Genomic DNA, 26,021 nt, shown 5'->3' with positions numbered 1-26,021 from the left:
GGTAAGCATTGTGAGAGAAGCATTTGGTAACATCATGTATTTGCTGACAGATAACTGTTTTAAAACCTGCCATGTTGTCAACTTTTAGTAGCATTGGAAGCCAGTCATTGCTTATGCATTGATAAAATGAGTCAGGCTTTGACACTAAAGTGCAGTACTGAAATATGTAGATTGTGTGCAGTTCCCTTACTCCTTCCAGAGTAGTGAATGAGTTTTGGTAAAGTCCAAGGGATAGTGTTGCTTGTGTAGAATCACACTGTGAGTCTGGGTGCATTTGGGAATCATTGTGAGAGAAGCATTTGGGTACTTCATATCTTTGCATACACATAACTGCTTAAAAACCTTTCCTGTTCTCAAGTTTTGGTAGAATTAGAAGCTAGTTATTGCTTATGTATTCACCCAGGAGCTCTCCTTGCAATACTGTAAACATTCAGTTAATATCCAAGTAGTAATGGAGTGAGGCAGGCCTTAGCACATGGATTGATTCAATCGCCTATACACTATGTATGCAGTCCTTTAACCATCTACACACTTGTCTTTCACACCTTCAATTCCCCAGTCAATATCCATACACTTCCAGGAAACACCCTGTCACTGCCCTTGTACTACTCTACTGATCCATTCAGCACCATGTACTAATCCATTCACTGCGCCAAAACCCAAACACTTATAAATTCACCCAGGTACTGTCCTTGCAGTACTCTAATCATTCAGTCAGTACCCAAGTACTCATTCAGTGACCAGGCCTTAGCACATGGACTGCTTCAAACCCCTATCCACTATGCACGTAGTCCTCTAACCATTTACACACTTGTCTTTCATACCTTCAATTCCCCAGTCATTATCCATACACTTCCAGCAAACATCTTATCACTCCCCTTGCACTCCTCTAGTGACTCATTCAGCACCATGTACTAATCCATTGACTGCACCAAAACCCAACCATTTATAAATTCACTGAGGCACTCTCCTTGTAGTACTCTAATGATTCAGATAGTACCCAGGTACTTATGTAGTGAACCCGGACTTAGAACATGGACTACTTCAAACGTCTATCCACTATGCATGCTTGCCTCTAATCACCTACACAATTGTCTTTCACACCTTCAATTGCCCAGTCAGTATCTATCTACTCCAATAAACACCCTGTCACTCCCCTTGCACACCTCCAGTGATTCATCCAGCACCATGTACTAATCTATTCACTGCGCCAAAACCCAAAAACTTAAAAGATTCATCCAGGCACTCTCCTTGTAGTACTCTAATGATTCAGTCAGTACTCAGGTATTCATGCAGTGACCCAGGCCTTAGATAATGGACTGCTTCAAATGTCTGTCCAGTATGCATGCAGGCCTCTAGTCACCTACACACTTGTCTTTCACACCTTCAATATCCCTGTCAGTATTTATACAGTTCCCGCAAACACCCTGTCACTCCCCTTACACTTCTCCAGTGACCCATTCAGCACCATGTACTAATCCATTTACTGCGCCAAAAGCCAAACACTTATAAATTCACCGAGGCACTCTCCTTGTAGTTCTCTAATGATTCAGTCAGTACCCAGGTACTTATGTAGTGAACCCGGCTTTAGCACATGGACTACTTCAAATGTCTATCCACTATGCATGCAGGCCTCTAACCACCTACACAATTGTCTTTCACACCTTCATTTGCCCAGTCAGTATCTATATACTCCAATAAACACCCTGTCACTCCCCTTGCACACCTCCAGTGACTCATTCAGCAGCATGTACTAATCTATTCACTGCACCAAAACCCCAAAACTTAAAAGATTTATCCAGGCACTCTCCTTGCAGTACTCTAATGATTCAGCCAGTACCCAGGTACTCATGCAGTGACCCACGCCTTAGCCCATGGAGTGCTTCAAACGTCTGTCCAGTATGCATGCAGGCCTCTAGTCACCTACACACTTGTCTTTCACTTCTTCAATTAACTAGTCCGTATCTATAAACTCCAGTAAACACTCTTTCAGTCCACTTGCACACCTCTACTGACTCATCTGGCACTATGTAGTAATCTAATCACTGCACCAAAACACAAAAACTTAAAAAGATTAACCCAGGCACTCTCCTTGCAGTAGTGTAATGATTCAGTCAGTACCCAGGTAATCATGCAGTGGCTGAGGTCTTAGCTCATGGACTGTTTAAACGTCTATCCACTATGCATGCAGGCCTCTAGTCACCTACACACTTGTCTTTCACTTCTTCAATTAACTAGTCAGTATCTATATACTTCAATAAACACCCTGTCACTCATCTTGCACTCATCCAGTGACTGATCCAGTACCATGTACTAATTTATTCAATGCGCCAAAACCGAAAAACTTAAAAGTTTTACCCAGGCACTCTCCTAGCAGTAGTCTAATGGTTCAGTCAGTTCCCAGGTACTCATGTAGTGAACCATGCATTACCACATGGACTGCTTCAAATGTCTATCCAGTATGCACGCAGGCTTCTAACCTACTAAACACTTGTCTTTAACAGCTTGAATTCCCCAGTCAGTATCCATGTACTTCCAGCAAAAACCCTGTCACTCACCTTGAACTCTTCCAGTGACTTATTCAGCACCATGTAGTAATGCATTCACTGCGCCAAAACTGAGACACTTATAAATTCACCCAGGCACGCTTCTTGCAATAGTCTAATCATTCAGTCAGTACCTAAGTACTAATGGAGTGAGGCAGGCCTTAGCACATGGACTGATTCAAACGTATTTCCACTATGCATGGAGGCCTCTAAGTACCAACACAATTGTCTTTCAGACCTTCAATTTGCCAGTCAGTATCTATAAACTCCAATAAACACTCTGTCACTTCAATTGCACACCTTCACTGACTCATTTGGCACTAAGTACTAATCTATTCACTGCGCCAAAACCCAAAAACTTAAAAAGATTCACCCAGTCACTCTGTTTGTAGTACTCTAATGATTCAGTCAGTACTCCTGGTAGTTTTGCAGTGATCCAACTGTTACTGTTTCAAACATCTATCCACTATGCATGCAGGTCTCTAGCCACCTACAAATTTGTCTTTCACACCTTCAATACCCCAGACAGTATTCATACAGTTCCCGCAAACACCCTGTCACTCCCCTTATACTTCTCCAATGACTTGTACTAATGTATTTATTGCGCCAAAAAACAAATACTTATAAATTCATCCTGGTACTCTCCTTGCAATACTCAACACATTCAGTCAGTATCCAAGTACTATTGGACTGAGACAGGCCTTAACATATGGATTGATTCAAACACGTATTCCACTATGCATGTAGGTCTCTAATCACCTACACACTTGTCTTTCACACCATCAATATCCCAGTCAGTATCCATACACTTCTAGCAAACACCCTGTCACTCACCCAGTGTCTCTCCTTATAGTACTGTAATCGTTCAGTCAGTAAGCATGTAGTCTTTGAATGAGGCAGGCTTTAGGGCATGAACTGCTTCAAAGTAGTATGCACTATGCATGTAGTGTTTTAACCATCGTCACACTTGTGCTTCAGGGCTATAGTTTCTTAGTCAGTATTTATATAAAATGTGTTTGTACAGTAATAGAAAAGTATACATTTTAAAGTTATTAATATACATTTATTTGTGATTCTTTTTTACAGATACTGTTTTTCACCATTAAAATAGAGAAATCATGCCAGAAAAAGAAAAGAACAGAGAAAGGAGAGTTACTTGAAGAAAAATCAACCGCAAGTATTGAATGAACAACAAAATGTGGCTAAAAAGAAAAAATCTTCTGGTAAGATCACAAAGCAATTTATTAAAAATGTTTGTAGGACCAAACGGAATGTACAGAATGCTGAAACCTCTGAGAATGCTTCAACTAGAAAAAAAATTCAAAATAATAGGAAAAGCAAATGGATCGTCAAAGGAGACAAAGTATGGTAAAAGAAGGCAAAATCAGTATAAGGAAATACGCAAAAAAATATTTTACAAGAGAGTAGTACATAATTTGCTGAAAGATGTGAAGAAATATAAAAAGAGAGCTCCATTTTATAAAAAGAAGAAGCATCTTGAAACCATTGTTGAAAAGGCTTTTGAAGTAAAAAGGAAACTATTCATTTTAGTATTAAACAGAATTCGATCACTAGATAAACCAATCCATTTAATGAAGGCCAAAAGCAGGAGGAAAAGAGTAATTAATAGAACAAATTTTTGTGATTTTTTGGGGGGAGAATGGAAACACAGTTCCAGTTCAGAGCCTTTCTTTAATGAAGAGAGTTATTTACAGAGCAATAAATTATTGTATGCAGTTGACACCAGTGGTCGAGGTTATGAGGTTAGAGATGGTTTTCCAATTGACAAAGAGAAAATGGTTGAAAAAAATGCAGAAGTGATAACTGATGAAGTTCTAGGGAGACGTCCTAAACACCCTGTGTACACTTGGGATTGCAGAAGTATTTGTAGTGTACGACAAGAATCTATTGATAAATTATGTAGTTTTTTTGGAGCATATAGTAAAAAAAAGTGTTAAACAAAAGATTAAGGTGTTGCAAGGACTAGGCCCTTGCAGAGTGAGAAAAAATACTGGATTGCAAGGTCATTCTCTGGCTTGTCTTTCAAGGAAAGTTTGTCAAAGTGTTTTTCACCATTTCAGGATGTTGGCAGTACAACATACTCAAATGCGGAAGTTAGTGAGAAGATTGTATTATGCAAAAAGTCCAGCACTAAAGTTAAATGAGTTGAACAGTGCTCTTTTGCGTGGGTCAGTATCAGATGTGAAGAAGGTTTGTGATGATATTGAGTTTTGTTACTTTGGTCCTCAGCAAGAGAGTGCAGAAACTGACAAATTAGTAGAACAAAATGTTGAAGAGAATGTAGAACCCGTGATTACAAAAAATTTTGAATATCAAATCACAAGGTTTAAGGTAATTTCAGGTGAAAGACCAAATGTTTCTTGTATTTGTTGTCAGCGAAGTCACTATAAAAATCAGACTAGGAGTGTCAATCTGTATTTAAAAAGTGAAATAGAAGATAATGATAAGTGGAAGGAATTGGCAACTTATTTGTTGGTAGAGGATTGTTTTGATTTGGGATCTGACCAGTGTATTTGCAAATATTGTTATAACAAATTAGATGAGAATAAAACGCCTGCTAGAGCTTTTCATAATAATCTAGAGTTGGTTGCTATTCCTCCAGAGCTGATAGATTTAAATACGTATGAGTCTATTCTCATTCAATGTGTGCACCCGTTTCAGGCTATTGTTCGTATAGAGCCTAAAACAGGTAAATTACCTCCATCAGAGTTACAAATAGGATTGAAAGGAAGAGTTGTGTATTTACCGTTAGATTTACAGAAAAACATTGAAACTATTGGTGTAGACCATGCAGAAAATGAACCACTCGTCATTCTAGTTAATGGTGTTCCTACTAAGAATAAGAAAATCTGGCAAGAGTTAGTGGATGTTAGAAAAGTGCAAAAGGCATCATTGTATATGATAAAAAATAATGAGTACTATAGAAATGTGTTTGTAGTAGAAGAAGAAATAGATTTAGCAGAAGATACTGAAACATTAAGTTGACAAATTGAAAAAGTGGACATGTCCAGATGTGAAGAAATCTATGAACATTACAGTGTACATCCACTTAATTCCAAAGAGGTGATGGGGAATACGATTGAGTTGTTCCAAATGAAAAAAGCAAGAGGAAGTCCCATGAGTGTATGGGAAGAGAGCTTGGAAGCTCGTTGTTTCCCGCAGTTGTTTCCAACAGGAAAAGGTAGACGATATGATGAACGTCCTGTGCAGATTCCTGCATCTGAATATCGGACAACAAGATTATATGCAGAAGATCCAAGATTTCGACAATGTATCCCTTATATGTTTCATCTTCTGTTTGAAAGTGACTTGTCTGGACTTTCATATGCAGTAAATCACATTTTAAAAACTGGAATGCATCTGCAAAATGTAACTGCAAAGGATTTTATGGATAAATTGCATCAGAGAGATGATCATTTAGAATCTCATTTAATTAATCTGATGGCATGTCAGCGTGGGACTAATGAATATTGGTACCGTCGTCACGGAGAACTGAAATGTATGCTACGGAAATTGGGAACTCCTACATGGTTTGTTACACTTAACTGTGCTGAGTATGCTCGGGATGATTTACTTGAATTTCTTCGAGAGGCAAATTCCAATATAAAAAATATTGAATACAAGACACCTGGAGAATTGTGCTCTTTGGATCCTGTTAATGTATGCAGATGTTTCAATCATAGATTTGAGGCTATGATGTCTTTCATCTGCAATAAAAAGAATCCTCCTCTTGGAGAAGTTGTGGATTTCTTTTGGAGAAAGGAGTATCAAGCAAGAGGTGCTCCTCATATGCATATGTTGTTATGGATCAAGGACGCCCCCAAATTTGGAACAGATTCAGATGAAACAGTTTTGTCTTTCATTGAAGATTATGCCACATGTGCCGTACCCAATAGCAGAGAAGATAAAAACTTAAAACATCAAGTATTACGATTCCAAAGCCATAGGTGTGGAAAATACTATCGACGAAAGTACAAGTCAAAGGATAAGTTCTATACCAAATGTCGTTTTGGATTTCCACGTCCTGTATTATCCAAAGGAAGAGTGAACAGTTTTATGTCAGCTATACGACATACCATCACAAAAAAGTCTCCAAAAAATACCTACAACTTAAGAAGAAGCGAAGAGTCAAAATATATAAATGACTACAATCCAGTTATTTTATCCATGTGGAACGCTAACATGGATATTCAGTATGTTGCGGACAATTCCATTGCTGTTGCTCGATATGTAACGTCCTACATTACTAAATCAGAAAAAACAGAATTGAAAGAAATGTGGGAAGAGATTTCACATGAGAAGACTCTTAGTAAGAAATTATACAGTTTCAGTTTGAAGATGTTATCGCATCGTGAAATTGGAGCATATGAATGCTCAGATTGGTTATCATCTGCAAGCCTATACTCCAAAAGTAGAAGAATCATTTGGGAGAGTCTCGGTCTTGCAGCAATGCGAAATCGGGTACTGAAATCTGTTCAGAAATTGAATATTTAGCAGAAAAAGAAACAGAAAGTAAAGATATTTTGAAAATGAATATGTTGGACACATATTACCCAAACAGAAGTCATCATCTTGAGAACATGTGTCTCTATGAAGTGCTGCAAAACTACACTTTTAAACAGAATACTACAGAGAGCATCCATGATGGAAAATATGCAGTGATTGGTTCCGAAGGATGTCTGGTGAAACAAAGGAAAGGAAATTTAATTAATCACAGGAAACTGAGTTGCGACACTGCTGATAAAAGGGAATTTTACTATTTAGCCCTTTTGCAAATGTTCAAACCGTGGCATTCAGAACTGGAATTACTTGGAGATTTTCAGAGCTATGAAGATTCATTTAATTCTTGTAAAGATACCATACAATGCAGTGCTTTTGCAAATTATGTGAAAATGTTGAATGATGAAATTGTTCAAGAAGCTACAATTGCAGCTGAGATTGCTAGAGGCAGTTCTCAAGACAGTCAAAGTTCTGCTGCACTGAGTCAAGATCCACTAGGACAACCAATTGTTGAAAATTAAGCAGCAATTGCCATGAATGAGGTGGAAACAGCAATGTATCAAGCTCATGAACATGTAATACAGTTAGGAAACTTGGAAGAACAACTAAATGTTGAACAGAAACAAATATATCAACAAGCGAAAGAGCAGATTGACCATGGATTACTTCATGAAAAGAAAGGGTGCTCATGTACATCATTTCAACCTATCCGAATGTATGTGAGAGGTCAAGCTGGAACAAGAAAAAGTTTCTTAATTAAAGTAATTACAAGTTATCTGCAGACAACAACTGAGTCACATTTGTCTTGTGTTGTCACTGCTCCAACTGGGTTGGCAGCACATAACATTAAAGGAATTACTTTACATTGTTTACTAATGCTACCAGTAGAGCATGAGAACAAATTGGAATAACACAAGCTATCAGGAGAAGCTTGTTGTGAAGTTTCAAGAGTCCTGAAGAAAAAGAAACTTCTCATTATTGATGAGGTAAGCATGGTCTCAAACTTGATGCTTGCCTTTGTGCATTTAAGAATGCAACAAATTCTTAAAACAGAGTATGATGTTTCATTTGGAGGAAAACAAGTCATAGTTTTTGGAGATCTACTGCAACTGACTCCGGTAAAAGGACGACCGGTATTTAAAACACTTGCACATGAAGATACCAGAAAGTCTCTTGGTAGTGTTGGTAACATGAACATTTGGACATATTTTGAATACAAAGAACTGACAACAAATATGCGACAAGCAAATGATGCTGAATATGGAAGTATTCTTCAAGATATAAGAATTGGAATTCTGACAAACAAGCTTTTGAGAGACGATTACTTTCCAATTTGTTTCCAAATGAAAATGTAGCTCCTGAGAAAGTGTAAACGAAAATTGCAGAAAATAAATCAGTGATCTGCTTAATGCCAACACTGCGCGAGTGTTCTATATTCAACTATTGAAACTGGAAAATGAAGAAATTATAAAAATGGAAGCCATCGATAAAATAGAGCATGAAGGAATCACTATTATTTTGACGGGAAAGTTGAAAACAAAACTGGATTCTTTAGAAAAAAAAATGTCCAAAACAGCTGGTTTAGAAAAGACACTATATGCATGTGTAAACTGTCGGGTAATTTTAAGGCGTAATTTGGATGTAGAAAAAGGTTTAGTTAATGGAGCAATGGGTAAAGTGGTGGATTTTGTTAATTATCAGAAAAAATAATGAATTGAATTTTTAAAAATTAAATTTGATCAGATTGAAGAAGTTAAAGAAATTGGTCGTTGTTCAGTTTGTTTTTTGCTTGTTAAAGATTTATATGTCCGTAGGAAACAATTTCCATTTTCACTGGCATATGCAGTGTCTATTCATAAATCTCAAGGATTAAGTGTAGACAGTGCATTGGTGAACATTGGATCTACCGTAATTAAAGAGGGTATGGCATATGTTGCTTTGTCGTGAGTCAGAACATTATCTGGTTTGTTTTTGATTGATTCTGATGAGACAAAGGTTATTGCAGATGCAAACTGTGTAAAAGAGTATAATAGGTTAAGAAGGGCGTATGCACCCAATTTAGGTCAATATCCTGTATTTGAAAAGCGTGTGGTTGGTCGAAAAAGAAGGTTTGAGAATATCTGTACTGAAGGTGTAGAGAAGGGAAAAGAACAAGATAATGTTGAGATAGCAAGTAAAAAGAAAAAGGACACTATTGAAGAGATTGTTGGTTGTCAGTTTGAAAATAGTTCAGGTGTCAACTGCTATGCTAATGTAGTGGTCAATGTTGTTTTTTACCTTGAAGGTTTGCAAGAACAAATTATGCAGAATCGGGAAAAAAGATTTTGTTCTCTGTTGCATTCTGTTGATGAAAAATTGACAACAGATACAAGTAAAATACAAACTGTTTCAGATGTTCGTAATCTTTTGGATGTGTGTTCTCGTTCTACACAATTTACACCAAATATCCAACAAGATGCTCAGGAATTTTTAATGTATATGCTTACCATTTTTAAAAATGAAGGTGTAGAAATAGAAAATATTTTTGGCCTTTCTTACAAATGGGAACATCATTGTGAAAATTGCATGTATACATGTAGCACTAATGTAGACACTGAAAGATTTCTGTATTTAACATTACCAGACTGTAAATCAGTGTCTTTCAATAAATTAGTTAAAGGTGCAAATCAAAACATGGAGTGTAGCCAATGTAAATCAGAAATGTTATCCACATTATTTAAAAAAAAAATATGGACAATACATAATGTTAATGATGCAACGTTGTACAGCTGATGGAAGAAAATTGGATACTTTAATAAAGCAATTTGTAGCAACACAACTATCATTATCAGGAAGGACTTTTGTAGCAATTGCAATAATTTTCCATGATGGTCCTTCCACAACATCTCAACATTACACTGCCTATCTAAAATGTGAGAAAGGCTGGACACTTTGTAATGATGCCCAGTTGGTTTTCAAACAACGTTTGCCTAGGGAATTACCAATTCCTACCTAATATTTTTAAAGTCAAAGTTTTAGGAAGATGATTCACTCTCCGAGGAATTTATTATTATAATTTAATAGGATTACCATTGGACAATTTACATAAAAAAGAGTGCAAAAATACAATTTGGCCGCAAGGAAAGGTATATGTTTGAATTATGGACTTTTTCATGCTCATTGACTCAGGGAATATTTTAAAGCGACAACATTTACAGTTTTAATAAGTTACAGTTATAAAATTTTGTTAGCCATAAGCATTTCATATATGTGTGATTTGTATTTTCGGGTATTTTACTGAGAATAGCATGTAGGGTTTTTTTTAAACAATCTTTTTGATTGTTTTTTTTTGCCCGCTGTTATGTGATGAGTACGATTGAAATCACTATTTCTAGTGAAATTCAATATATTCTGAGAACAGCAAAAAAGGCAAACAAATTACTTTGTTTAAATTATGCTGTGTTGTTAAAAATGTATTATTACATGTTATATATATTTTTCTTTTCTTTCACAGATCCTAATTCTAAAATAAGCAATTTACCCCAATTTACATTACAAAAAACATCTGAAAAAATGTGTACCATTTTTTATTTCTATTACTGTGAAGGTAAGTTTAACTAAGTATTAATATGCAGAATGAGCAGATCTGCAAGACGCTACAAAGTTTGAATACGTTTTTAAAAACACTCTGTTTATACCTACGTAGTTTTGGAATCTCTCTGTCATACGATATCATGTGACCTCCAAAAAACAGATTTGAGTGGTTCATAATATTTCCCATTGTAATTGAAGGACCGCAATCATTTCAATCATTCTTCGAGCATCTTTGCAGACAAAACTCTTTGCTTACCTTCTATCATTTGCAAGCAATTTTCCAAACAGAAATATGTAACTTTTTGTAACATAGTTATAGCGCAAGACACTTTTTCATATTTATAAAGAGAGGAAAAGGCACTCTGTGTACCTTTTCTACTCCATGTAAATACAACCTCATCATACACACCACTTTGCATTGAAAGGGTGTTCTATAAGTGTTGTATTTTACTGAGAATAGCATGTTGTTGTTTTTTAAACAATCTTTTTGATTGTTTTGTTTTGCCCGCTGTTATGTGATGAGTATGATTGAAATCACTATTTCTAGTGAAATTCAATATATTCTGAGAACAGCAAAAAAGGTAAACAAATTACTTTGTTTAAATTATGCTGTGTTGTCAAAAATGTATTGTTACATGTTATAACTATTTTTTCTTTTCTTTCACAGATCCTAATTCTAAAATAAGCAATTTACCCCAATTTACAATACAAAAAGCATCTTAAAAAAATGTGTACCATTTTTTATTTCTATTACTGTGAAGGTAAGTTTAACTAAGTATTAACATGCAGAATGGGCAGATCTGCAAGAAGCTACAAAGTTTGAATACGTTTTTAAAAACACTCTGTTTATACCTATGTAGTTTTGGAATCTCTCTGTCAGAGAATATCATGTGACCTCCAAAAAAACAGATTTGAGTGGTTCATAATATTTCCCATTGTACATATTGAAGGACCGCAATCATTTCAATCATTCTTCGAGCATATTTGCAGACAAAACTCTGTGCTTACCTTCTATCATTCACAAGCAATTTTCCAAACAGAAATATGTAACTTTTTGTAACATAGTTATAGCACAAGACACTCTTTCATATTTACAAAGAGAGGAAAAGACACTCTGTGTACCTTTTCTACTCCATGTAAATACAACCTCGTCATACACACCACTTTGCGTTGAAAGGGTGTTCTATAAGTGTTGTTGTGCGTGATTGCACTGAATACTCATAGAACAAGACACATCTCCAGATTTATCAGATATCATAAATCTCGACGTGTGTGAATGCTGCACCATTCTCCAATTGGTGTAGGAAAGCACAACAAGGAGAATTGTTTTCATTTCTACTCATTTTTTAACCTTCTATGCATGCTAAAATGTTCAGCATACATTGAAGAAGAAAAATGCGTTTTCTAATTGTTTTTGTGCAGGAAGGTGTGTCTTCCTGCACAAAAACAAACACCACATGACACATGCAGTTTAAGCAGCCGTGCAGTGAGAAGCATAGATTTACAACATATTTATGTACATATGTTGCATCCCTGTGCTTCGGAAGTACTACAGCACACTGCAGTTAAAGAGGTCACTATGTGATGCTGCAGCACTTCCTTCATTCAGTCAATTACGTACTACACATACATTCATCTAAACTTTCACACACTAACAAACAAATATAGCTCTTTTTTAAACCAGGAAAGTTAGTTCTTAGAAGAACTTTTGTTTTTCTTCTTTTTTTTAAATATTTTTTTTCTTGGTTTTTTGAACAATTTTTAATTTCTTTTGGTTTTTCTTGGAAAAAAAAGGAAAAAACAGAACTGGAGGAACAAAACAATGAACTTCAGGGGAAAAAAACAAAAAACTAGCAATGATAATTCTCTTGCTTTCGACAGATAAGATCAATGGACTGCTCTCCATAGCATAGTACAGCGTTGCATTTTATGCAGAACTCTTCGGCATTCCTCTCGAGCAAGGTTGACCGGATGGAGGGTCCTCAGATGCTTCATCATACTTGCTGTTCCGCAGGAATATTTTTTGTTGGGATCCCCACGGGAGAGCACTCGCTGGCAGATCTTACAGGTCACTAAGGTGGCATTCATTTTGGTTTGCCCCTCAGGAAAAGTGAAAAATTTCCACACCACAGATGAATATCTTGCTGGGCGTGGTGGTTCTTCCAAAAAATCATCCTCAGATGAATGAGGAGATCCTGGAGATACCTGCAGCCCTGAAGCCATTGTTTAAAAAAAAAAAAGTTAGAGCTAAATGTAAACTTAGTCCAAAAAAGGTTCTTCTCTGCAGAGAGATGCTCCTCCAAAGAAGGTCAAAGAAGAATGATTGAAATGGGTGGGGTCTTTCAATAGTTAGAATAGGAAGTGTAATGAACCAATCAAATCTCTTTTCAGGTCACATGGGATCCGCGCACCGTGCGCATAGGCAGCACGCACCTAGCGCGAATCCGCGAAATTGAATTTAAAAGGAATATAGGATTAGAAGTAAAAATATATTACTTTTATGAGTAGTTTAGATTATGTCTTCAATTAATTTTCAAATGAAATACATATATATATATATGTTTTTTGACATTTAAAATATTTTGCGTGATTCGCGCACCCACCGCGTCATACACGCACATGAGCGTCGCGTAACGTGCTTCGTACGGGTCGCGTATAGGCTTGGAGTCGCAAGTATTGAAAATATAGTTTACAAAATATTTTAAAAATTATAAAAAAATATTTTAGTTTTTTTACAATTTAAAAAAAAAAACATTAAAAACAAATATTTGTTTATTTTTAAAAGAATTAATTGAAAAAATAAGTTTAAAAAATGGTGAAAAAAAATATTTAAGAAAACATAATTTAAGGAATTAACACACTGAAATAGAAAAATTTAGAAATCCAATGAAAATCATTAAACATCATAGCTTTAGAGATAAGTTATAGATAGGAATTAGCATTTAAAAACCCTTTGAAATTCACTGAAAAAACCATAGGTTTCATGCACATTATAGTTAGGGATTGGCATTTAAAAAACCTTAGAAATTCACAGAAAAAACCATAGGTTTCAGGGGTGTTATAGTTAGCTGGACATTTCCCTCGTACAAAACCCTAGAAATTCCCCTGTTATAGTTAGTTCAGCTAACTATAACTCGCGCCCCCGCAATGCACTGCCGATGACGTCACATATTACATCACTCATGACATGGTCAGTGACATCACTGATGACATCACTGATGACATCTCAAATGACATCACTGATGACATCACTGATTATGTCATTCATGTGATCATTTGATGCTTCTTGTCACACCCTAATATAACCTTTGATACACCCACTCTAAATTACATACTGCCACTCTCAAAACCATAGACAATCCAACACCAATAAGTACATACCCCATCACTGACTCTTAGGTCTAAACACTCATCCACTCACTCACCCGTACAGTCACTCATACTTATGGTCACTCAGTACAGGACTATCATATGCACTCATACACCTATATAGACACTCCCACACCGCTACTCATCCATAGTGTTACTCACACATATACTCAATCATGCAAGTAATTAATCACACTGCCATTTACTCACCTATACAATTATACACGCACAAGCTCGATTACTCATACAAATAATAGCAAATTCTTATGGTCTTATACAATCAATGATACATGCATACACTCATCCATACAGCCACTCACACTATCACACACTCTCAGTTATAGTTATTTCTGTACTCCAACATACATATATACTGCCGTTCACATATGTAGTAAATTACACATCTACTAATGAAACATATATTCACTCACTAACACAACCATACATACACTCACCCACCCATACAGTCCATCACAGATGCACTCTTAAAACCATGCACCCACTGAATCACCCACTCACACATCTATGCACAGAGTCACACACACTCCACCCACACAAACACTCAGGCACCCATACAGATACGTAGACAACCAATCAATAACCCATGTAGACACTCATGTAGCTGTTCACAAACCCATGCAGCTGCTTACACACCAACAGACAGACAGATACAGACATTCACACAGTTTAGTCACTAGTCCGCAGTTACATAGATTTAATCACTCACTTATAGAGTCAGTCACGTACCTACTAAATCATCCATTCACACACTTATACACCCACTCATTCTTCCATAGGCCTTTCCCTATATATATAAAACATATTTAAACTTTACAGAAACACACAGTCACTGGATGATGTCATCGGTGATGTCATCAGTGATGTCATTTGAGATGTCATCAGTGATGTCACTAACCATGTCATGAGTGATGTAATATGTGACGTCATCAGCAGTGCATTGCGGGGGCGCGAGTTATAGTTAGCTGAACTAACTATAACGGGGGAATTTCTAGGGTTTTGTACGAGGGAAATGTCCAGCTAACTATAACACCCCTGAAACCTATGTTTTTTTCAGTGAATTTCTAAGGTTTTTTAAATGCCAATTCCTAACTATAACGTGCATGAAACCTATGGTTTTTTTAGTGAATATATATATATATATATATATATATATATATAGATATATTCACTGAAAAAAACATAGGTTTCAGGCCTGATATAGTTAGGAATTAGCATTTAAAAAACCTTAGAAGTTCACTGAAAAAACAATATGTTTTAGGGGTGTTATAGTTAGCTGGACATTTCACTCGAACAAAACCATTGAAATTCCTCCGATATAGTTAGTTGTACTAACTACATCTCTCACGCCCGCAATCCACTGCTGATGATGTCACATATTACATCATTCATGACATGGTCAGTGACATCACTGATGACATCTCAAATGACATCACTGATGACATCATCCAGTGAATGCGGTTTGGTTCGTTATTTAAATATGTATTATATATATATCGCAATTTGCATTGAAGAATGAGTGGACATATAAATATAAATACCTGGATGGAGGATTTAGCAGCAGTGTGATTGACTGTTTACTTGACTAATTTATAGTGTCTCACTAAATATATTGGATAGTGACTAAACTGTGTGAATATCTGTATCACTTTGTCAGTTGTTGTGTAAACTGCTTCACCAGTTGGTTACTAGCTACGTGAAAGTCTATATTATTTATTGATTAGTTAACTGAGTATTTGTATGGGAGCGTGAATGTGTGTGTGGTTCGGTGAGGGGTGTGTGACTGCCCAAAGATGTGTGAATAGTTGATTCAGTAGGTATCTGAAGTTAAAACTACATGTTATAACAGTTGTTTTGGTAAGTGAATATCTTTATGGGTGTGGCGATGAGCCAATATATGTCTCAATGGTACATGTCCAACAAACTAGAAAAATAAAAGCCAGTGTATGTGTCAGTTGTTGTATATATATAAGTATACATAAGACTCAGTGATTGTATGAGTGACTGTATGGATAACTGTATATTTGTAATAGTGTTTTTCTAACACACTAAGTATGAGTTATTATCTATATGAATAGATTGAGTGGTGTTTTTATAAGTGTATTGCTAAGTAAAAGTAAGTATGATCCATTGTTTGCATAAATGAGTAGGATGACTTCATAAGTGATTAGGATCTGTGCTGGTGTGTAATGTCGATATAGGTGTATATGTATATTTGATAGTGTTCTATTGATCATTGATAGCATGTATGAGTGAATCTATAGGTAAGTGATTAGATGTGTGTATAGATCTAGGAATCACTGAGTGGGTGTTTAGAAACTTGTATTGGTGTGTCAATGGTTTTAAATCAGGCACTCTGTATTTTACAGTGAGTGATGAAAGGTTATACTAGCGTATGATGAGGTGTATCTGATTGTCAAGTGGATGATGTCATCAGTGATGTCATCAGTGATATTACTGACCATGTCATGAATGATGTAATATGTGACATCATCAGCAGTGGATTGCGGGCGCGCGAGATGTAGTTAGTACAACTAACTATATCGGAGGAATTTCAATGGTTTTGTTCGAGTGAAATGTCCAGCTAACTAAAACACCCCTAAAACCTATTGTTTTTTCAGTGAATTTCTAAGGTTTTTTAAATGCTAATTCCTAACTATATCAGGCCTGAAACCTATGGATTTTTCAGTGAATTTCAAAGGTTTTGTAAATGACCATTTTTAATGTATTAATTGTTATACTGATTTTTTTTATACTGATTTACTACATTTTTTAAACTATTTATTTTTAGATTTTATTTTTATTACATTATAATTACATGATACATTACAATACATAATATACTTTCTCAGAATGAATTACTTTAGTTTAAATACTTTGCAAATAGGCAATAGACTTTTAAGTACAGTAGTTACAGTTGTTGCAATGGGCAACACAATTTCAAACACAATGCAACATTGACCTCAATGTGAATTTCTAGTCAAATGCAATTAATTATTTTATGGATCACTTTTCTAACCATAGGTCTGGATCCTAGATTCACTCCTTGGACATCTCCTGTAAACAGTTGAGTAAAAGCGTTTTGGTTACAGTAGTGATTTTTAAGGAATATTATTTCAATTTAAAAGTTGACACTTAGAACTTTTTTCACATAGAATCACCAATGTTATCCTATGGCAGAAAATTCACCTAGCAGGTAAGTAGTGTTATCGTTACTTTTTTTTACTCAGTGGTGGATCCTGGATCCAGCACTGGTGAATCTCCTGTAAACAGTTGAAAGAATGTGTTTAAGTCATACAGACGATTTTTCAGGAATATTTATAGTTTGTGAAAATAGACACTTAGAAACTTTTCTGCTGAAAACCACACAATGGATTCTTATGGAAGGAAATACAAGTTACTGGTAAGTACGCTTAGAATTACTTTTCAGGGTCAGTGCTGGGCTAAAAGATGCAGCACTGGGTTTACTCCAGATAACAGGTGAGTAAATCGGAATTCGTAGTTCGGCTGATTTTAGAGGAATAGAATATTTGTACAATGGTGAAGGAAGGGGGCGGGGCCTGAGGTGCATTTTAAGTTGGGGAATTAATTCCTCTTCAAACCTGCGGTCCCCTGGGGGCCAACTAGCCCACCAGATACCTCCAGTATGCACCAGGGAGCTGCGTTGCAAAGAGGTGTTCAGAGGCCACGCCCCTTTTTACAACACTGTGCAACGCAGCTCCGTGGCGCTTACTGAAGGTACCTGGTGGGCTAGTTGGCCCCTAGGGGACCTCTGGATTGAAGAGGAATTAATTCCCCAACTTAAAACGCGCCACAGGCCGTGTTTGCACACGTATCACCTCAGGCCCCGCCCCCTACCTTCACCACTGTGCAAACGCACCCTGTGGCGTGTTTTAAGTTGGGGGATTAAGTCCCCTTGAATCCTAAGGTCCCCTGGCGGCCAACTAGCTCACCAGGTACCTTCAGTAAGCGCCACGGTGAAGCGCTGCAGAGAGGTGTAAAAAGGGGCATGGCCTCATTACACCTCTCTGCAACGCAGCCCCCTGGCGCATACTGAAGGTTCCTGGTGGGCTAGTTGGCCCCCAGGGACCCCCAGTATTCAAGGGGAATTAGTTCCCCCTCTGCAATCGCGCCAGTGGGCGCGTTTGCAGAGTGGTGCAAGGAGGGGACGTGGCTTCCGACCCGATCCAGTATTTTTTTTATTAATTTTTTTAGAAGGGGGGCTGTGTAGCCCCCCCTTCTTTTTCTAATTTATTTGCCCTGGGGACCCCATACCCCAGGGCCTGCCCCCAATTTGTATTTATAAAAAACAAAAAATCGGGAAGGGGGCCGCGTGGCCCCCCTCCCGTGGCCAATTCCGTGCCCCAGGGACCCCATCCCCGGGGCATGGCCAATTTTTTAATATATTTTTGTATTTTGGAGGGGGGCTGCGTAGCCCCCCTCCTCAGGCCACTTCAAGGCCCCGGGGGCCCTCATCGTTGGGGACTGTGGGGGGTCCCCAATCCTACCACGATCCCACCGGCTCCCCGCCTCCTGCGGGAGCCGGCATTGCTTTTCCACATAGGGAGCAGCTAACATGCTGCTCCCCATATGGAAAAGCAATCTGCTTTGCTTCATTGAAGTGAGAGCAGGTTTCCCTGCTCTCGCTTCAGTGAAGCAAAGCAGTTTGCAATGGCAGGGTGGGAGCTGCGAGGCTCCCACCCTGCCATTGCAAACAGCAGTGTCCCGGGGGTGGGTACCTCGGGACACTGCCGGAGCCGGCCCTGGGGGGTGGCGGTTCCTAGGGCTTATACAAGGCTCCAGGAGGGGGGCCGCGTGGCCCCCCTCCCACATTTTGAATTTGCCCCGGGGGCTGGCAGTCCCCGGGGCTGGGGGGTCTGACAGCCCCCACACCAAATATATTGAAACCCCGGGGGTGGCAGTCCCCGGGGCTGGGGGGCCTGAGAGCCCCCCCACCCTTTTTAAAGAATCCCTGGGGGGTTGCGGGGCGGCCGTGAGCCCCCGATATTATGTTAGAACCCCAGGGGTGGCAGTCCCCGGGGCAGTGTGGGGGGGATTGGGACCCCGCCACACTTCATTTTTCAATATGCCCCCGGGATTTGGCCCCCCGGGGGCAAATTAGCATATTCAGCGCAGGAGCCCGCGCTGAATTTTTTTTCTTATCAGCAGGATGGCTGCATCCAGCGCGCATCCTCCTGTTAATAAAAAATATTTAATAATTTGGGGGGCCTTGGGGTGCTTGTGGGACCCCCTAAGCAGGCCTAGATGGTCAGGGTGTTTCTACCCTGCCCCCTTTTCCCATTTTGCAACGTTTTTTGGGGGGTTTCTTGTGCCACAAGATGGCTGCCAACACTTCCTTATTCAGAGTGTTGGCAGCCAATTAATATTCAGCTCGTGATCGGGAGGGTGTGCGGATCCTCCGAGGCCATAGATATATATGTACTGTTAACTGTATTTTTCTCAGGAACTACTGAACGGATTTACACCATTAAAGCAAAGGGCACAAGTCTGAACTGAGGACTACCTCTTTGCCAAATTTGGTGTAATTCCGTTCAGCAGTTCGGGCTGTAGCTGCGGCTAAAGGTCCTATGGGAAAATGCATGGGGAAAACGCATTTTGAGACCCCGCTTTTTTCTCGGCCCCCGCTTGACGAATCACCGTGAAACTTTCAGGATAGGAGTGGACTGGAGCTGGACAAAAGTTTGGAAAATTTCGCGAAGATTCGTCAATCAGCGCCAAAGTTATTCCAAATGGAATGTTGCGGATTTCCTATGGAAAATAGGTCCTAACTATATCTACCTTCTGGCGACCGCCAGTAGGTAATATATATATATATATATAACATTTTATATATAAATATATACATATTCAAAATGCATTTATACATATGTAATATTTTTAAACTGTATTTAATATTTATTCAATTATATATTTTTTTAAACTTAGTTTACATGCATTTTTGAATATATATAAATATACACATATATATAATATGTGTATTTATATATATAATTTATTTTTTAATAAAACCATGGAGTCGCGTACCAGATATGAATCCCTGTACATTGCTGAGCGTTAGTTCTAGATCCATGTACGGAACATGGCTCCTGCGTGATTTTTCACATATATATTTTTCATATTTATAGACAATAATAATATTAAGTTCAAGGTTAGAGGTTTGTCAGGATACTAGCTAAACTTATATACTAATAAATGAAACTTTTTTAATAGTAATTTCAGTAATCGCGGTACCTCTGCGTAGATTGCAACTTCCAGATTCGTGTACGGGACGAGAATCTTTTGTTTTTTTACAAATAAAATTGTATATAAATATAGATTTATTTACTGTTATTTAAATGAGGAGGTACAGTTATTTCAAATTGAAATAATATATTATACAACCTAATATTGTTCAAATGCAAAATAAATTTACAAAACGTAATCACGTCCGGTACACGGTAGCATCACCTAAGAGTCTAGCACCCCACGTCACACAAAAAAAAGGGATTTGATTGGTCAAACATCCTGTCAACATTAAACTTGCTAGATTCCCTACTCTTTCTTCTTCTTTAGGGTGTGGTTACCAACAGTCACTCTCATTCTAGGACCAGCCATTTTGCAGGTGGTTTGGTGTTTTTCACATTTTGTTTTTCATCTTTCAAAATGGCAACATCAAGAGACATGCAAGAGGAGGAGGACCTGACATTGCTTGAAGAAGAGGATAAACTCCCAAGAAAGAAAAAGGAGAGCATTGTTTGGGTGTTCTTCACAGCTCCGGAGGGAATGAAAAAAGTAAATGCTCAAAAGGTGTCATGCAAGGTATGTCAGAAGGTGTGAAAGCAAATATTCCTGCGGCACGTCCTCAATGTATAAACATTAGAGGATGATGCATGGAAACCGTCTTGCCAGAGCCGAACTGGCAAGACTCAAGAGTGCTGAAAAAAGGATAAGAGGCACAGTCATCAACAATCAAACCTGAGACATGGTGCACAGCATTCCACCAACTCTGCCTGATTTGGGAAAAAATTGCACTGTTATGTCCAAAGTGCAAAACTGTTTTGAGGGTAGGGGAGCAAGTTGTTCAAACAATGCTGGACACTATAAATAGTCATCATTGCTATTTCTTTTGTTCAATTTTAAAATATAAAAAACAGCAAAAAGACTACAAAATAGTTATAAAAACAAAAAGATATATAAAATAGTTTTTGAAAAAGAAGACAAAAACCGGTTCTTATGGAACCAACTATTCTGGTTTGAAAAAGAAAAGCTATAAGTTGTATGAATATATAAGTCAATAGATAGTGTCTGGTGATTGCATTAGTGCATATGTAGTGTCTGAGTGATTGGAAGAGTAAATGAGTAGAGTTTGAGTGAATAGTTGAGTGCAAGAGCAGTGCCTATGTGAATTGTTGAGTACAAGAGTAGTGCCTGAGTGATTGCATGACTGCATGGGTTGTGCCGGGGCGATTGCATGAGTGCATGGATAGTGCCTGGGTGATTGCATGAGTGCAGGAATAGTACACGGGTGACTGGCTGAGTGCATGGGAAGTACTTCAGTGGAAGCTTGGGTACAAAGGGAATGCCTGGGTCATTGCATGAGTGCATAGGTAGTGCCTGAAGGAATGTATGAGTATATGGGTAGTACCTTAATGAATGTTTGAGTGAAAGACTGGTGCCTGAGTAATTGCAAGAGTGCATGGGCGGTGCCTGGGTGATTGCATAAGTGCAGGGGTACTGCCTGCGTGATTGGATGAGTGCATTAGTAGTGCCTGAGTGACTTTATGAGTGCAACAATAATGACTGGGTTCTTAGATCACTGCATGGGTACTGCCCGAGTAAAAAGATGACTGCAAGAGTAATGCCTGGGTCATTGGATGAGTGCATGGGTAGTGCATGAGTTATTACATGAGTACATGGGTAGCCCTTGAGGGAATGGCTGAGTGCATGGTGTAATGTTATTTTACCCCAGCCTGAATGTTCGATGTCCTGCATATGCCTTGTTTCTCCTGAAGGTTTCTTTCTTGTAATCTTGCAGTCTTTCAGTGGGAGCTGTCATGGAGTAGAACAGCCTTGCCAAGAACTGAACATGTGGGATGTGCATTTGAAAGCATGAGAGAGAGAGAGAGAGAGAGAGAGAGAGAGAGAGAGGTGTGGAATGTACTTCTTGGTATTGAAGTGCAGTGTTTTGAGCAGTGGTGGGATGAAGTGTGTGATGCTATAAGCAGTGGTGCACAAATGTGCACTTTGATGTACAATTATTAATTTCATGGCCTCATGTCATCCTGAATTCTGACTCGCCTGGCTTGAACTTTAGCTGCGTGCACATCCAGGTGCGCAAGTTGTTTGGGTTTATCATGTTCAAGGATTGTTTTTGTGAGAGATTGTTTCATGTACCCTGGAAGGCTTTTGTGAGCTTTGTTAAGATAAAGGCTGGAACATGCAAGAATGTAGAGGGGACATGGGAACTCCTTTCTGCCATGGAATGCTTGCCCGGAAGCTGGCCAGTTCCAGTAAGATTCCTTTGACATGGGGGGGAAGACTCTCGAACCTTCTAGTGTGTGTTTTGAGACTATAAAGCTGAGGTTTGTTGACAGCCGAGTTGGTAGCTCACTTACAGAGTAGACGTACTGCTGTAAGACAAACGGAACCTGAGTCCCGTCGAGAGTCCAAGCCAGCTGTGAATGCCCCACCCAGCGTGAAGTGGCAAGGATGTCGAGTGAACGACTGGGTGAGGTGACTTGTTTCTGACTAGTGCCATTGTGATGCGTGGTTCCAGTGGCTTTGGTTATTTGAGGTGTTTGAGCTTTGATTATTGCCATTTTGATGTGTGGCCAGTGGCTTTGATCATTTGAGGTGTTTTCTTTGTGATGTGTTAATGAGTGAATTAATCATTTGATGTATTCAGTGTATATATCTTTCTGATTATTCTTTTGCGGACGTCCAGTATAGTCACTTCAGTCTTATCTCATATTATTTGCTGCTTGTTTATTCATTAGCATCATTCATGCATTTAACAGTTGCATTTATTAAGTGTGTAATAATGCTTGCACATAAAGATATATCTCTAGGTGATTCATTTTGGCATCTGGGAAAGCCTTTCTGTTAGAGAGCATTGTAAAATAAAACCCCAAGCCTTATTCTAAAAAGAGAGTCTTTGCATTTTGCAAAATAAAACCTTTTTCTAAAGGTGTTGTTATGTTTTATGTCTCCTGCTTTGCCGTGTTTGAGCCACCATGTGGGAGATTCTGTATTATCTGAAAGGCGAAGCAAGACACACGGGTAGTGCCTGAGTGAATGGTTAAGTGCAAGAGTAGTGCCTGAGTGATTGCATGACTGCATGGGTAGTGTAAGTGATTGCACGACTGCATGGGTAGTGCCAGGTTGATTGCATAAGTGAAGGAGAAATGCCTGGGTGATTCGATGAGTGTATGGGTAGTGCCTGAGTGGAAGGATGGGTGCAAAGATAGTGCCTGAGTGGTCTGGTCTGCACCATACATTCGGGGGTGGGGGTACGCTCCGTACATTCGGGGGGTAGGGTGGGGGTCCTCACCGTACATTCGGGGGTGGGGGTATGCTCCGTACATTCGGGGGTGGGGGTACGCTCCGTACATTCGGGGGTGGGGGTCCGCACCAGACATACACGGAGGGGGGCTGGGGGTACGGCGCGTCCATCCGCGGGGGGCTGGGGGTACGGCGCGTACATACGGGGGCTGGGGGGGACGGCGCGTACATACGGGGGGCTGGGGGGGACGGCGCGTACATACGGGGGGCTGGGGGGGACGGCGCATACGTACGAGGGGCTGGGGGGTACGGCGCGTCCATCCGCAGGGGGCTGGGGGGACGCGCGTACATACGGGGGGCTGGGGGGGACGGCGCGTACATACGGGGGCTGGGGGGACGGCGCGTACATACAGGGGGCTGGGGGGGGACGGCGCATACATACGGGGGGCTGGGGGGGTACGTACCGGGCCCCCATTTCCGCTCGCATCGCGGCGTACTTCGCTTTTCCGGCACTTTTGGGTGCCGTAAAAATATTGCCGTCCAGACTGCTGTCGGTTCGAATCGTACTTCCTGGTTCGTGAAACGCAGCCTGAATGCGTCCCGACGTCACGTCGGCGCTTTCCCGGATCACATTTGTATGTATATTTTCGTCGGTCGGTGTTTTTTACGATTCGTACGGAAATGGTGTTTCCGTGCGAATTGTACTTGCATGTTTGTAATGTTTTTTTCCCGGGTACGAGTCGGACGGAGAAAACGCTCCGACCGACGGTTCGTACCCGGTTTTTCCAGGATCGGAATCGGCACCTAAATGTGTGGCACTCAAGGCTGTGTTTAACTAAAGAGCGTGCGTTTAAAAGGATACATTTCCATGTTTGGTTGGGCACAGTTTTTTTTTTGTAACTGCTGAGGTTAGTAGCAATCTTAATAGGAAAAAGGGTTAATTCAGGCAGAATGGTACCGCAGCCTGGACATGTCAGCGAGTGGACCAATGCGTGGGCTGCAGACAGACAGTTCGGATAGTTGTGGGGGTTGAGATTATGCAGGGTCTTGCTGGAATAAAAAATAGAGCTAGAAGTCCCTATGTCTTATTGGGCAGGGGGTCTGGCGCTAGGCGCGACCTTGGCGCGGACGGGCACTGACGGGCTTGCCTTAGGCGCGCCTTTGGCGCGCCTAAGGCGCACTCGCACCAGCCTCCTAATTATAGAGTCAGGGGAAGCAGAAAACTAGACTAGTTCGCTGACCTATCTCTCCCCAAGATGGTGCCCGCGTTTAGCAGCGGTCCTGGGGAGGGAAACAAGAGAGTGCCAGGGTGATTGAATGAGTGCAGGGGTAGGGCCCTGGTGATTGTATTACTGCATATGATATACCTCAGTGAAAGTATGAGTGCAAGGATAAAGCCTGGTTGATTGGATGAGTGTATGGGTAGTACCCCAGTGAATGGTTGAGTGCACTGGTACTGCCTTAGTGATTGGTTGACTGCAGGAGTGGTGCCTGAGTGACTGGATAAGTGCATGGGTAGTGTCTACGTAAAAGGATGACTGCCTGCCTGATTACATGAGCAACATAATGATAATTTTCAAGTAGTCTAAAGGATCAGCATTATTTATATTAGAAACAAATGAGATATAATCTTTAAACATTTTTTTCACGTTATCATGCATATTATATTGTGTATTCTTACCTTTTAAGAAATTTGTATACATTACTATGTAGAAGTATTTTGGAGTAGCATTCTCCTAAACAGCATTAAAACTCTTTCCAAACTTCAACAGCACCTACTATAAAGAAGAAGAAAAACTGTTATTAATGATAATGTATTACAGCAATAATAATAGATTTTCAAAAACACAACATCAATTTAGAATTACATAACATTTTCAGTTTCCCTTTTTTGCAGTACTCAGAATCCACTTAACTTCACCATACACAGTGATTTCAATGTAGTATCATCATTGAACAGCAGGGGAAAAAACAATCAAATTGATTGTAGAAGGAAAAAATCAGCGTACAGCATCATTTTCAATATGTGTAGCTCTGTGTTTTTCTATCTACACTTTGTTAATTGTTTCCTTCATCTAAGTTAACTCTATTATTTATCTCAAATACTGTTGCCAAAATATAGATTCTCATTTACATCTGGTACAATATAGAGAACAAATATATAAACTAATTGCTTTTAAACACATTTTTCCAAATGCAATATCAATTACCGTAAATAATAATTCAAACACTAATTATAAATACTAATAGTTTGCACTCCTGCCTACTTTCAGTTTACATCTTCCCAATAGGCCGAATGATGAACTCAAAACTTTGGCTTCAAAAATAACAAATATGAATTTGGTAATTCATATGGCAATCTAGGTTTGAATTCCAAGTGGGCATCATTGCAAAGTGTCCATCCTTCATTACACTTTAAGTACACAGTATAGTGTCCAGATGTTTTAGTAGGTCCATCACCAAAAATAATAGCCACTGCTATAAAAGTTCTTC

The 26,021-nt window shown here is 39.1% G+C and overlaps 1 protein-coding gene across 2 annotated transcripts in view; it reads right to left on the bottom strand.

Moving 5' to 3' along the window:
• Window positions 1–26,021, bottom strand: part of LOC146867156 (uncharacterized) — a 514,074-nt gene that overhangs the window by 437,328 nt on the left and 50,725 nt on the right. Inside the window, exon 2 of one of the 2 annotated variants that reach the window (XM_085603679.1) lies at window positions 25,210–25,306. The gene's annotated coding sequence lies outside the window, so the exon portion shown is untranslated. Of the gene's footprint in view, window positions 1–25,209; window positions 25,307–26,021 lie in introns of those variants that run through there. The other variant, XM_085603682.1, reaches the window with a different exon arrangement.

The sequence above is a fragment of the Triturus cristatus genome, chromosome 1_2, assembly GCF_964204655.1.
Source record: "Triturus cristatus chromosome 1_2, aTriCri1.1, whole genome shotgun sequence".
In the NCBI taxonomy this organism is placed as follows: Eukaryota; Metazoa; Chordata; class Amphibia; order Caudata; family Salamandridae; genus Triturus; species Triturus cristatus.
This window is presented reverse-complemented; position numbering and strand designations above follow the sequence as displayed.